This window comes from Zeugodacus cucurbitae, chromosome 4 (genome assembly GCF_028554725.1).
Source record: "Zeugodacus cucurbitae isolate PBARC_wt_2022May chromosome 4, idZeuCucr1.2, whole genome shotgun sequence".
Lineage (NCBI taxonomy): Eukaryota > Metazoa > Arthropoda > Insecta > Diptera > Tephritidae > Zeugodacus > Zeugodacus cucurbitae.
Window position 1 is genome coordinate 59,136,318 of NC_071669.1, and position 13,940 is coordinate 59,150,257.

The following is a 13,940-nucleotide window of genomic DNA, read 5'->3' on the forward strand; positions in this document are numbered from 1 at the left end:
GTAGTAAAATGCCGAAGTTTTTCATACAAGCCCTTGATTCCGATCGTTCAGTTTGTATGGCAGCTATATGATATAGTGGTCCGGAATGGGCAGTTCCGACAAATGAGCAGCTTCTTGAAGAGAAAATAACATCCGCGAAATTTCAAAACGATATCTTAAAAACTGAAGGACTAGTTCGTATATATACAGACAGACGGACATGGCTAAATCGACTCAGTTCAACATACTGATCATTTATATATATGCTTTATAGGGTCTCCGACGCTTCTTTCTGGGTGTTACAAACTTCGTGACAAACTTAATATACCCTGTCTAAGGTATACAAATTAAAACTACTCCATTGTGACCTTATTTCCGGTGACCGCTCGGAAAAAAGGTGCGTCCGCGTTCTCAGCATAACTCCTGACAGGATTATCCGAAATGAAAAAACAAAAATAAGTGTTTTAGGTAAGACCATAAACTCGTGCTTGAACGAAGGAAAGACAAAAAGAGTAAAAATTGGAATTTTGGCAGAAATTTTTTCAAAAAAATAAAAATTTCGGTAAAATTTGCTTGACATTTTTTTTTTAAATAGTTGTAATTGAAAACAAAATAATATCATTTGTTCAAGCACGTGTAAATTGTATTGGGTAACAATAATACCTGACTTGGAGCATACACCTTCCAAAGTCTGTATCTCCGAAACTATTATTCGGATCGACTGAAAATTTACTGAATGACTGAAAATTTAGGATAATATTCTTGAGATGTTGTAAAAATTAATAAGCCAAAATACAAAAAAAAATATTTTTGAACCTACGAAACCCAAGTAACCCGATATATTTGCTAGTTAATTCCCATTTGTGGCATGCATTTTCCTAAAATGCACAATGGATAATTATGATAGACTATTTGATGATAGAAATTCGATCGGAGATTTGCTAGTGTCCGCATTGTTCTGAAAGATAGAATAAAAAAAATCTGGTTGACGTTGTTCTGAATAGGGCCAAACCCTAACTATGTGTATTGTTAGGATGCAACTGTGACTACTATGTCTACCTCGGAGGAATCAATATGTACGAAATATGGAAAATACGAGTACACCTTAGACTAAACAGCATCAAACGCCCTCGGTATGGATAAGCTGTGGTTTACTAGATTCCATAATGGAAGACCCCGTTTTGAGATGGCCTGGCGTTGGTAAGCTACTGTTCTAACACAAAATGCTTGAGATTTAGACTCATTCCAGAACCGTAGAAGAAACAAGAATTCATCACTATTCTAGAGATGTCATAAAGCAGTGAAAATAAAGTCATTATTTAAGCTAAAAAGAAGGAATTCGCACAAAACAACATCACAGAAGACCGGAAAAACAAAAGAACTTTTGGATACATAATTTACTTAATCCGTCCGCATTTATAAAACAATAAGGCTCTCAGTTATCATTGACTTTTTTCAAATTCCAAAGAAGTGTCTTAACGAGATATGGTCAAAGAGTTTTTGAACGAAAAAAATGTATTCTGAGGATCTATAATTTAAACCTTATTAAGTGAAAAACAAAACAAATTATTTTTGAACAGTCCGACGTGCGAAGTAGTTGTTTATGAAGACCGCCATATAAGTCATAAGGAATAAGAAAGATTACTTAAGGAAAGGACTTACAGTTTTGGCAATAAAAACATTTCTGCCGCAGTAGAAGAGGCCTTTGTTTGGTTTTTCTTCGGCGAATAAATAGACTCTCTTTATTCGAAAGGTATAGTCGAAAGTACTCTGAACGATCTAGGCTAGAGAACTATTTTGAAACACTATGTAACGATAGCTGTCTTCGATTCGCCATTACTCCACTCGCTATTTTTCTTAAAGCAACAACAAAGTTTGCGAATGTAGTAGCAAGTAGTAGTGCCAGAGAGTATTTGGCGACCTCATTGAAGTGGTATAACTTTCTACTTCAACAAAAATCGTGTTCAACAAGAAATTAATTGAAATTCGGAGGAATACAATTTTATGGTCTTTATGTAAAATATACTTTTATTTCGTTTACGAATACAAAAGTGACATTATTATTACTTAAAAATTCAGCACAATTAACTTTCAACAATTTCCATTTCTTCACTGAAATTTTATGTTAAGGTCAAGGCCGTGAGTAAACTGCAATGAAAAGTGAAATATCAAAAAATCGTTGAGAAGCAACGTTCGTTCAGCTCTTATGTAAATCTTTTTACATCTTTATTATTTTTGAACTGACAACCGAAAGCCATTCAATATTAACAACCTAATACACAGACTGAAACAAAAGCAACAAAAAGTGAATAACGAACATTCAAGTGAAAAAAGTGGTTTGTGCAAATGCTCGTTAAAAATTTATACATTCACAAGATTTAGCTTAAAGTGGCAAAGCTTAAAAATAGCATAACAACAAAACAAAAAAGTTAATGACAGCTGAAAAAAGAAGGAATGTAGGCAAAATGTGTGCGCAAAGAGAATTGCATGGCATAGCGTTGCAAAAAAATACGCAATAAAAGTGAATTCTAAGTAATGAATGCTAAATTATACGGCGAATGCAATACACAAGCACACCCACACTACGTCGAGTTGCCGGCATAGCGATGAGCTGAAATAACTATGTAAATATGTATGATGACAAATAACTTTATAATACACTAGCATTATATATGTATAGGGTGGTTTTTTAGAGTTAAGGAATTTCTGTGAGGGTGAACTGTTAAACCTGCTGTCAAATTTGACATTTATATTTGATATATTGTGAGAAAACAGCATACGAAGACTTAAAGGTATGTTAAAAGTCCTTAAAAGTCCCTCTTATATTTCGAGATAGTAAAATATAATGTCAATTGAACATCTAGATCAAATAATTCTAAACAGTTGGTCCACTTTTTGTCGCTTGTCAAGTCAAGTCAATGGTCTCCGCTGATAAATTCGCTTCGATTGATCAGTTAAAAACATTATTCAAAATATCGGTCGTCGCTAGCTATTACTTTTGACCATTCTTTTTAGCAGCATGCGTATTCCGTGCAAATGTCGAGAATTCGGCTCAAAAGGTGACATTGTCAGTTGAGAATAAGTTTGGGTTGCAAACAGATCTCTACAAATATTTTGTTGAGTTAATGTTGACACAAATGTCCAAGATCGATATAAAACGATTTAATCGATTTAATCGACCAGTGCTTGACCCTAGAGACATCTATTGGAAAACGGCGGAAGCAAAGTTGTAAACCAATTTATTGGCTCCATAAGGTCAGAAATGCTGGAAAAAGTGGTCTAAATTTGGATTCTACGGAGAAGATGGTCTTCTGAAAATGTAGGTAAATTTAAAATATTTCGTTTAATTCAGTTTTTCCAAATTTTATTTAAAATAAAAGTCATACGACTCTAAAAATATACCCTCTATATATCCATATATATAACTGAAGTTCACAAAGTAGAACTTTCCCAACTACATAACTGTAAATACACTCATAGTCAACGCTTTCAAGTGGCTAGTGCCTTGCACTCAATTCCCGTTCCAGGTTCACTCTGTCGCTACTCGAGCTCCTCAAGTATTTCGAAAATTCGCAAAATAACTGTAGTGTGGCAACTTTTAGCATGCCGTTAGTTGAGAGTATGTGTGTGAGAGTGCAAGTGATGCAAATTAAAATAAAAAACGAAAAATCAACAACAACAAAATTATTTTAAAAGCGTGGCAACTTTTCAGCGCTCAAATGAAACAAAATCAACGCTAAAAAAATAAGAAGAAGAGCGCACATACAACAACAACAAATCGTAAGCAATACTTAACGGTGTTGTATGAATAAATAAACAGCGACTAAGATATTCAAATGATTTTTGTTATTGAACTTTTTGACTGCTTGACAGTGACTGCAAGCTGATTGACGGCAAGCATGCAGAATCACTTAGAGACATTTGAAATCCGATGCTGCGCTGCAACTGAAGTGGCTGCATGTCAAACTGCGTTGCACTTGAATCGCTACAAATGCAAATTCCGCAAAAGTTTCGTATGCAGAAGTGGCTTTCACTTGCAGTTTTGCAAAAATGTTATAAATAAGTGAGAGTGGAGTGGGTTTTGCTTTTCTCGTGTATTTTTTTGTTTTATTTTATTTATTTTATTTTTTTTTTTTTAAGTTCAGAGAGCTTCTAGGTCGAGTTTAATAAATTAATTTTCAAATTTTAAAAACATATTAAACTACATGTAAATATTTCAAATTGCTTGTCTGCAAAAGCGTGAAGTAGATTAGCATATTATTTGAATGTTACTCATACGCCATGCCGGCCCACAAGTTAAAACTGATATAAATGGAAAGTGAGCAGTTTAAGAAACTATTTGGCATTACTTAATTTCTGAATTCATTTCAGCATGATATTTTGAACAAATTTATAAAATTTTATTTAATTTTGTAGCTTTAGTAGGAAATTTCCACATCATGAGTAATAGTTTAGTAAATTATTTAGTATATGAGCAATTAATTTATAGATTCGTAAAAATCTTAAGAAATATTATATATTTTTTGTTATTATGACTAAAGTCATTTGTAAATAATAAATAAAATAAAATATATCATAAATCATTTAATAAGAAATATAGCAGCAAATTTTCGGAACTACAAAAATGCTTTCCAAGAACGATTATATGTGAGAACAATTATATGAGGTAATTAAATTCAGAAATTTTGGTTGTATTATACTTTCAAAAAGTTAGATAAATTAAAAAATACGATTTTTAACTATTACATTCGGCTTTCTAATGGTTTCAGGCAATAACGGCTTTTTTATAATATATTATGGATTCGAAATGCATGTATGAATACATAGATGGCGCTATAGCTTTTCTAAGATATTAGGTATATCTGAGTATACATAAGGAGCCATATAAAGTTCTTTGTTTTGAATTTTTAAATAATATTGCAACATGTTGCATAAAGTGACTTTTCTATGGGCGATTTAAATAGGCTTCCATCGACTGAAGCCTTGAGAGGTTCATCCCATGCGATGAGCTCAAAAAAAAAAAAAAATTATCATAACTTGCTTACTTAACATGTCTAGAATACGGTAGTAAAGTGATTTTCAGAAACGCTAAGACGGAGCTGTCCGAAGCGCTCAGTTGGCAGTTGGAAGCTTGGAACGCGTTTTTCACAAAACGGTGTTATTCAAACATTCCTCTATCGTATCTCAAAAACGGCTTGACCGAATGACTTAAAATTTGTAGGGTTCATTGAGCACTTGTAATCGCCATTATTATTTTCAAACGTCTTCCAAAAGTCCAATTTTTGGTATATTTACTTGATCAAATAGAGCAGAACTCAACTGACACCTAAGAAGGTTAACAAACCTGCACTCACGTGACCCCAAGCATGATTTCAATGACCCCGTACCCAAAATGTAAACAAATCCATGACGAAGTTCAATGACCTCAGCCAAAACGTAAACAAACCTGATATCACGTGACCCCTCAAAAGACAATCACCTTTGTCTGGGGTTTGTTTACCTTTTGTGCTGAGGTCACTGACCTTTGACTGGGGTTTGTTTACCTTTTGGGCTGAGGTCACTGACCTTTGACTGGAGTTTGTTTACCTTTTGGGCTGAGGTCAATGAACTTTGGCTGTGGTTTGTTTAACTTTTGCGCTGAGGTCAATGACCTTTGGCCGGGGTTTGTTTACGTTTTGGGGTGAGGTCATTGACCTTTGGCGGGGTTTGTTTACATTTTGGGGTGACGTCATTGACCTTAGGCAGGGGTTTGTTTACATTTTGGCTGAGGTCATTGACCTTTGGCATGGGTTTGTTTACATTTTGGCTGAGGTCATTTTTAAGGGTAACGTATAGTGTGGACTTATTACATATCGAATGGTAATATGAGGTCAGGTTTGTTTACATTTTGAAGAGATATTTGAGGTCATATTTGTTTATTTTTTAACGGTGGCTTGAAGGTAGGTGTAAAGTCAAGTGAGGGACCACGGTAGTAAAATTTTTTTACGTTTTACATGAGGTCTGGTGAGGCCAAGTGCAATGAAAAAATAAAAATTTTAGGAACTTCCTAAAATTTCGTAAAACTATGAAAATTTTCTCAAAAATTTATTAAAATTAAAACTTAGTTTATATCTATAGTGGATTCTTTCAGCTATCATTTGCACAAATTACAAATCCCGTAGCCTTATTTTTTACATAGTTACGAGCAAAAAAACGTTGGAATTGAATTTATTTAATTTCCATATTACTGCATTTTTGGCCACTTTCTTGACCAGGGATATATGCTTAAATTTAGAGTCTTAAAAAAGAAAGTCTTAAGAAAGAAAGAAAAGTTTCATAAATATGTTCTAAAAATTTAGTATATTGTTGCATTTTGTATGGAAGGTGTCGGTCAAGCTTGGTTTCGAATTCTTCGCGTTTTCTCCAAATAATGATTTCTGGTGAGGTCAAGTTTGATTTTTTGCATTTTCCAGGAGATTGTGCGATCACGCTAGGGTTTACGTAGGGTGAAGTATGTGACATTATGAGACAAGGTTATTATTAATATTTTAGGAGGTCAAGTGAGATCGATGTAGTGGTAGCGTGTGGTCAAAGGTGGGGCACATGAAAATATTTGCCATAGCTTTTATAGTATATTTTATAGGACGTATGTTGTTTTGGTCGAGTAAGGTTAAACAACCTTTTATAAAAATATTTAAACAATTCGAAAATGGTAGAAATTTCTGGAAAACATATTAAACTCTTTGTATTTTTTTACATCTGAATTTCTATGCTTAAACAGTGATAAAACATACCTTCAAATTTAGGAAATGTGGAACTCATCCAGTTTTGAATATTATTTGGTGATTTCATTACCTGAAAAAAAAGAAAAAATACATGATTAGAGTTTATTATATAGCCAATATCGAAAATTTATGTCAAATATGAATTTATGCCATTATACATATATATATAACTTATTTTACGACACCTCGTAATCCTCATTAAATATACACTTAAACCACCCACGCCTATATTTCGCGCGTTTAACCGTGGGTGCAGGTAATACAAATTTAATTTGTATTTTACGCGTTAGTATTTTTGCATTATGTCCACCCATTAAGAACCTTTTGGCGGCCTCTGCGTCTGATCTCGCTTAAAACGCAAACGCGGCAATCTGTCAGTTTATGGCGGCAACACTAAATAAAAATTATGCAACCGCATAAGTGCCGAAAGCTTTTTCGTTAATACTCGTATACGAACGATGTGTTGAATAGCCGCGAAATAAAAACACATTTTTTATTTATGTTGCGAACATGCGGTTGCCATTAAGACACTTTGGCGGCAAACTTTAGTGCGCAACAAAGGTAGTCGCAGTGGAAATTTGATGGAGTTTGGCGTAAAGATAGTGATTCTAAGAATACGGTACGTTTAATGGCCGAAATGTAGCGGTTTGACAAAACATATTATATTATAGTGCAATTGGAAGGAAGTGAGGGATGCTTTAGACATCAGGTAATGTGTTATAATACATACATAACTCTGTGTTAAAGTAATGTTAAATGGATTCTCGTCCATATGACGAGTTTTTTAAAACACTAAAACAACCAAACCTCAATAGATGTATTAGTCATAAAAATGATGATTAGTCATCTTTCTTATAGTACTTCAAAAAGCAACATGAGTAACAATATGAATAAACTGATGAAAAATATTCAGTCAGCGAATGAAACACTCAACACTCGATCATTTAAGAATGCCTCGATTAAGTTTTGAGTAACATAATGTTGAAATTTATATTTACAAGGCATATTTAGACAAGATTTAAGGTTCTTTCTCGTTTCAGTATCACTTAATACGACAAATTATTGGTATTTAATCCGCTATATAATGCAGGGAATATCGAAAAAGGTGCCATGATATCGTCACTATTTGAGTTGAAACATTCGACCTTTGGAAAATCCGATAACTTTGGTTAAATATCGTCAGAAACTTGAATCAAAACTTCTAACGGCTCCTCTAAAAAGAACAATGTTCTGAAAGGTCAGAAAAAAGTTCTCAAAGATCCCTGGAAAGGTTTTTGGAGAAGAAAAAAAGCAACTATGGATGCTGTAACTTGAGAGTAATAACTAACTAATAGCAGATTTAGTATATTACAGAGAACACTTCTAGGGATTCTTAATGGTATATTTTGGTTGTTTATCTGTTGACAACGGTAGGTACTATATATAAAAAAAAACTGATTTGTGGATGGATAATTTTTTTGGATTATTTCCAGAAGTATAGCTCGATAAGTCATTTACGCAGGTGAATACAAGATTAGATCTGCTTGTTAAGATTTTTTCAATAGGGCAGCTACTAAAGTAGACCGAAAGGGACAGCAAACACTATTTTGACATTTCTCTTCAGTAAGGTTTGCCAATCCATCATGGAAAGATATACGATCCAACAACGAGTCGAAATTAATCAAATTTACTCATTTCTGGCTGAATGGCTTCGTCAAAAAGCAAAATATACATTATTGGTCAAGCAGCAAACCATACGTACTCCATGAATCACCATTGCATCACGGAAATATTACGGTTTGGTGCGGATTATGGGCCGGCGGTGTCATTGTGCCGTTCTTCTTCTAGATCAAGACCGGAACATTACTGTGAATGGGAATCATTACCGCTCAATAATAACCGAATATTTTTGGGCCGAATTCGATGATATGGACTTGGACAAAATGTGGTTCCAACAGCACGGAGCCACAATCCACACAGCGAATGTCACAATCGATATAATGGAAATCAAGTTTGATGAACGTGTTATCTCACGAAATCCCCCAGTCAATTAACGGCCTCTGTCGTGCAATTTGACGCCATTAGACTATTTATGTACTGTGGAGATACGTTAAGTCTAAGTTCTATGCCAACAAGCCAGCGATAATTGATGAACTTCGGACGAATATCGAACGTGAAATTGTAGCAGTATGTGCCAATTTATGCTTGAAAACCATCGAAAATTGTGTTCAGCGTCTGTACTGCTGGAAGCGTGCCCGTGGCGGCCATGCAAAAGAGATCGAGTTCCATACATAATTGCATCGAATGTACTTTCGCAGGAATAAAGTAGGGCTCTTTTTGAAAACACCTGTATATGTTACAACAATAGCAAAATTTTTACAGAAGGTACAGGAACAGATCTACTGGATGAGGAGAGATCATATTATTGTAAACTGAACTATTAAAGTTTCTTGCATCTGTTAGAGATTAACCTCTTCCTAGCGAGAGAGGAAGATAAGTAAATGATGTAAAAGATCTTAGATAGACCTCTAAATAAGACTCTCCTTTTCGGCTCTTATTCAATAACTGTCTTCTATTTACATACTTATGATCAGCTTAATAAAGCTTCTCAGGGCTAAAAGTATACCCTTGTGTTGCATGAAGTCTATAGCGATAGTAAGTATTGCAAAATTGTGAAGGATTTTCAATGCAAAAATGCTTCTTTTATTGTTATTACTGTTAAAGAAATCTAACTAATTAAATTTTGACAAGTATTATTGTATGCTTGTACATAAAAAAATATTTTCAAACAATTTACTAGGCCTTTAGAAAAGATTGCGCAAGAAAATAATAATAAAGTTATTATTATTAGCTAAACCAAAAAAAAAGCTCTATTGTCTACTTTTGTCTTTTGCCGCACACATTGCCTCACTTCAATTGAGTTTAACAATAGAATTTTAATTAAAATATAATTTGGCAAATTGCAAGTTGCAACAGAGATACTATTTTAGGCGCTGTCTGTATGAATTGAATGGAAAAACATAAAAACCCATTTGCCCAACCCAAATGTAGACGGGAGGCCTACACACAGCATTGAGACATACAGAAAAGGTGATAAATATTAATATAGACACTGTGAGACCTCCTGAGTAATTATTACAGCTATTTTCACAGCTTAGCACACACACACGCAACCACACCCACCTCGGTAAATCAACAAGTGAGAAAATATATTTATTTATGCACATTGCATTAACCGTTTGGACATTGGGAGATTGGTATGAGTATTTGTGGAAGCTGCGAAGCAAAACTTCTCTGTGTGCATGTGTGTGTGTGTGTGTTTTGTGGTTTTTTGGGCGAAACTTTGCTTGGTGGCAACAATGTGGTCATGCTGCGGTGTCATGCCACATTTTGCACTCAAACTTAACCAAAAATGCTGCAGCAAACAAATGTGGTGTGCTGTAACAATATCAACACATACACACACACACATACATATCAACGCCACATAAGTACTATGCGTTCCATAGAAATCTTGCGCTGCTATTTGCTGAATATCTAAGTGCGGTGGTGCGGCATGCAACAACAAGCTCACTTGCAACAAATCAAATTTGCAGATATGTATGTTTGGACAAAAGAGAAAAGAGAAGGAAGCATTGAAATAAAAAGAGGAAATAAATCCAAGTAAATAATGAAATAATGGAAATTGCGCTTCTTGCCTGTGTTAGCTATGCACTTTGGTGTGTTGGTGTGCGCATGTGCCCATTCTGCAAACACTACATAAATCTATCGCCTGAGATAAGACTATATTGGAATTCATTACAAGCAAAAGTGATTTTGAAAGCATTTCGGTTGCTTGTTTTCATCGAAAGTGGAATGTAATGCAAATTGAATGTGCCATGGTATTTGACCGAAGTGAAGAGGCAGGGACTACAAAATGGTTTTTGTGCTGAAACATATATGTAAGATTATGTTATGCAACGTGTGGGATTTTAAATAGTTCGAGTTAACAAAAGTTTTGCTGGAAGGTTTTTGAATTTTACACTTCCTGAATAATCAATCATTGGTAATGCTTGCTCATGTGTGCTAATGGGTATTTTCAGAACCCTCTAGAGAGAGGATTTGAGTGAGTGCGAAGGTTGAAGATTTTAAGCTGATTGCAATCACGCTAGATTCCATTATATTAGTACAATGACCTCTAGAGGTTTAAACACACTCTTGTTGCAATTTTTGATAAATTCTGTTGGATCATATTGTAAGGGTTTGTTGGAGATCTGAAGAGTAATAAAAAATACATATTTCGGCTTCTTCGATTAAAAGGCTCATATTTAAGTATATACTTTGTCGAATAAACCCATCAAACACTTTTCAAAGGTCGGCGATGTGCTCATTGCTGGATCGTAAAGAGAGATGGATGTGTACGGCGTCATCTGTGGTGTCTATTTTCTCAAGACAAATAAGTCTGGCAGATATGCTCTTCATTTTCATAGGCTTTTTTCTAGTCCCAAAAATAAAGTGATTTATTAGTCGTGCTGATCTTTTAAGAAACCTTCGATATATTGGGTTGGCAAATATGTGCCTTCCGCCTTTTTGTAAAAAAACCTTCTGCTGAAACGGAACGAACTGGACCCATTTTTGAAGCGGATGGTGACTAGCAACGAAAAATGGATCACATACGACAATATCAATAGCGTCCGTCAGTGGTCAAGCCGGGATTGACGGGCAGGAAGGCTGTGTGTTTGGTGGGATTGGAAGGGAATCATCCACTATGAGCTGCTCCCATATGGCCAGACGCTTAATTCTACCATCTATTGCGAACAACTGGACCGCTTGAAGCAAGCGATCGACCAGAAGCGTTCAGAATTGATCAACAGGAAGAGTGTAGTGTTTCACCAGGACAACGCCAGACCACACACCGTTCTTGTGTGTTTACCTTTCTGTTTCTCAACTTCTATCTCTCGCTATTACTCTGTCTCTTTTTTTCTCTTTGATTGTATTTAATTTATACCAGTTGCTAGTTCTAATCACTACTTTTCAAGGCTTGACAAATCGAATTGTTTTAACAGTGGCTTGATGATTCTACTTTACTTCAATCATGCAATGCAGTCGTCATTAGCAATTTGATGACATCATTGTCGCTGAGTTTCTACCACATTATATGCAGAACAACTTTTCGGTACACCCATATACCCAAACATACAGACACAGTTATGCTTAAGTATTTACAACCATTAAAATTTAATGCCACAAAAAATCACTTGAACACACCCTCAACCCATTCGATTACGGCGGCGGTCCACTTAAACGCCCCAAAGTAATACAAAGCCAAGACTAGTCCAAATTAGATGCATGACTGCAAAGAAAAGGGGTGCTTATAGCTGTTTGTGAGACCTCATGAATTAAAAAAAAAAATATATATTATAAAGTTTGGAACTGCTATTATATGCAGTCATTTATGCATTGACTATATGTATGTATGCACTTGCAACCCATCAACACCACAGCGCAATGCAGTGAAACAATTTGACCGATATGCTAGATTATTGCTGAGGCGTATGAAGGAGGAGGTGGAGCAGCAGGAGAAGAGGCGGTTGATATTCACGCTAAACTGATGTTTCAGTTGGGTGAGTGCATTCGCGTGCGAAATTCACATTTTCTCGGAAACGGGTGGTCGCGCTGCCAATGAATGCAACGGCATTGTATTTGCATTTGTATGTGTGTGTGTGTGTGTGTGTGCTTTCGCATAATGTTTATTGATATGAATGTGCGAGCGTATACGAACGGAAAATTGATTGCAAGTGTGCTCATTACAACCGACTATGCGTGCAATAACAAGTGCGTACATATTTTCATATATATACATATATGTATGTATATTTAAATGATGTGTAAATATTCGTTGGTACAAATGTGGCATCTTGAAATTGTCATAACACACTCAATTGTTTTTATTGTTTGTGGGCGCTCTATAACCAGACAGACATTTCAATTTGCTTTTCTGCAATTTTTTTGTTTTTTTTTTTTTTTTATTTTTTATGAGTTTGGTCTGCGCTGTGGTAATAAAAAGTTATTGGTTCATAGGTAACCATTTAGCAAAATGTGACGTTTTCATATGAAATATGTTTAGGCTCATTTATGTATGGGTTTTATGGTTATCTGAAAAAAGCGCTCAAGTTTAAATTTAAAAATTTTCATAAAAAATTTAATTCAATTAAATATTATTTGATGTTATCAAAAATTTTTGACTATTATTTCGAGTTAAATTAAGAAAAAGAATCTCGAGGGGCTAAACAAGTGTTTAAGGTTTTTTTAGTTTTTGGAATGAATTTCATTTATTAGCTGTAATTCTCTCTTTCTAGTTACCAAAAATCCGTTATCCGACCAAGGATAAAACCTCAATCGATTTTGTCGAAAATTTGTATTTTTAAAATAACAAAAAAGTACAAAAATAGGCTTCTAATACATATTAAGGCAGTAGTCTGCTTTACAGGCTTCAAAAATCGTTTATTTTTGTTTTGTTTTAAATCTCTTCCAAAACTATTCAAGAATATGTCTTTAAAATTCCAGAGGCCAATTCGACATATTTTCGAAGCTAGAGCAGTTTTAGTGGCCGAGCGTCGAGCAGGTGCGAGTGCTCAGGCAGACCTTTATAGCGCGTTTCCTCGAGTTTTCATTTCCACAAGTGTTAGAAAACGGTGCCGGCGATAGCAAAAAGAATATAAGTCCGATCGAAAAAAACCAAACTGATCTAGCTTCAGTATTAAATTATCTTCTATTTGAACTAAAAAAGTTGGACAAAAGTTTTATTTAAACTACTTGTTTTGCAACTTAGTCAATATTTTTTCTTAAAAAAGTGAATTTTTTTTTCAAACTTCGAAAAAATTTGTAATTGTATAACTTCTTCGGTATTTTTTAGTTCATAAAGAAAAGAAACTTATAAAAATATAAAAAAATTTGGTTCGACTGTTTCAGATGCATCGCACGACCTCCATCACCGGCACCTATTTACAAGTGCAGACTCCATGCGCTCCAGAAAAATACTCACAACTTTGAAAAAATTTCAATATTTTTTAATAATAAATATTGCTTTTTAAGCCCTAAATATAGTACACTATCGTCTTAAAATTCCGTTTAACGCTATCATATCCTTCCTTCCCTTTCAAAAAAAATGGCTAAAAAATTGCTTTTTTCCGGCTTCTAAAGCAGACTACTGCCTTAAAGCCGAGGAAATATGCTTTC

The 13,940-nt window shown here is 34.6% G+C and overlaps 1 long non-coding RNA gene across 2 annotated transcripts in view; it reads right to left on the reverse strand.

Annotated features, from left to right (window-relative positions):
- Positions 1-13,940, reverse strand: part of LOC128921816 (uncharacterized) — a 170,157-nt gene that overhangs the window by 28,702 nt on the left and 127,515 nt on the right. Inside the window, exon 3 of one of the 2 annotated variants that reach the window (XR_008471126.1) lies at positions 6,753-6,813. The exons of the other annotated variant lie outside the window; for it this stretch is intronic. This is a non-coding gene — a long non-coding RNA (uncharacterized LOC128921816). The remainder of the gene's footprint in view (positions 1-6,752; positions 6,814-13,940) is intronic. 2 annotated transcript variants of the gene reach the window in all.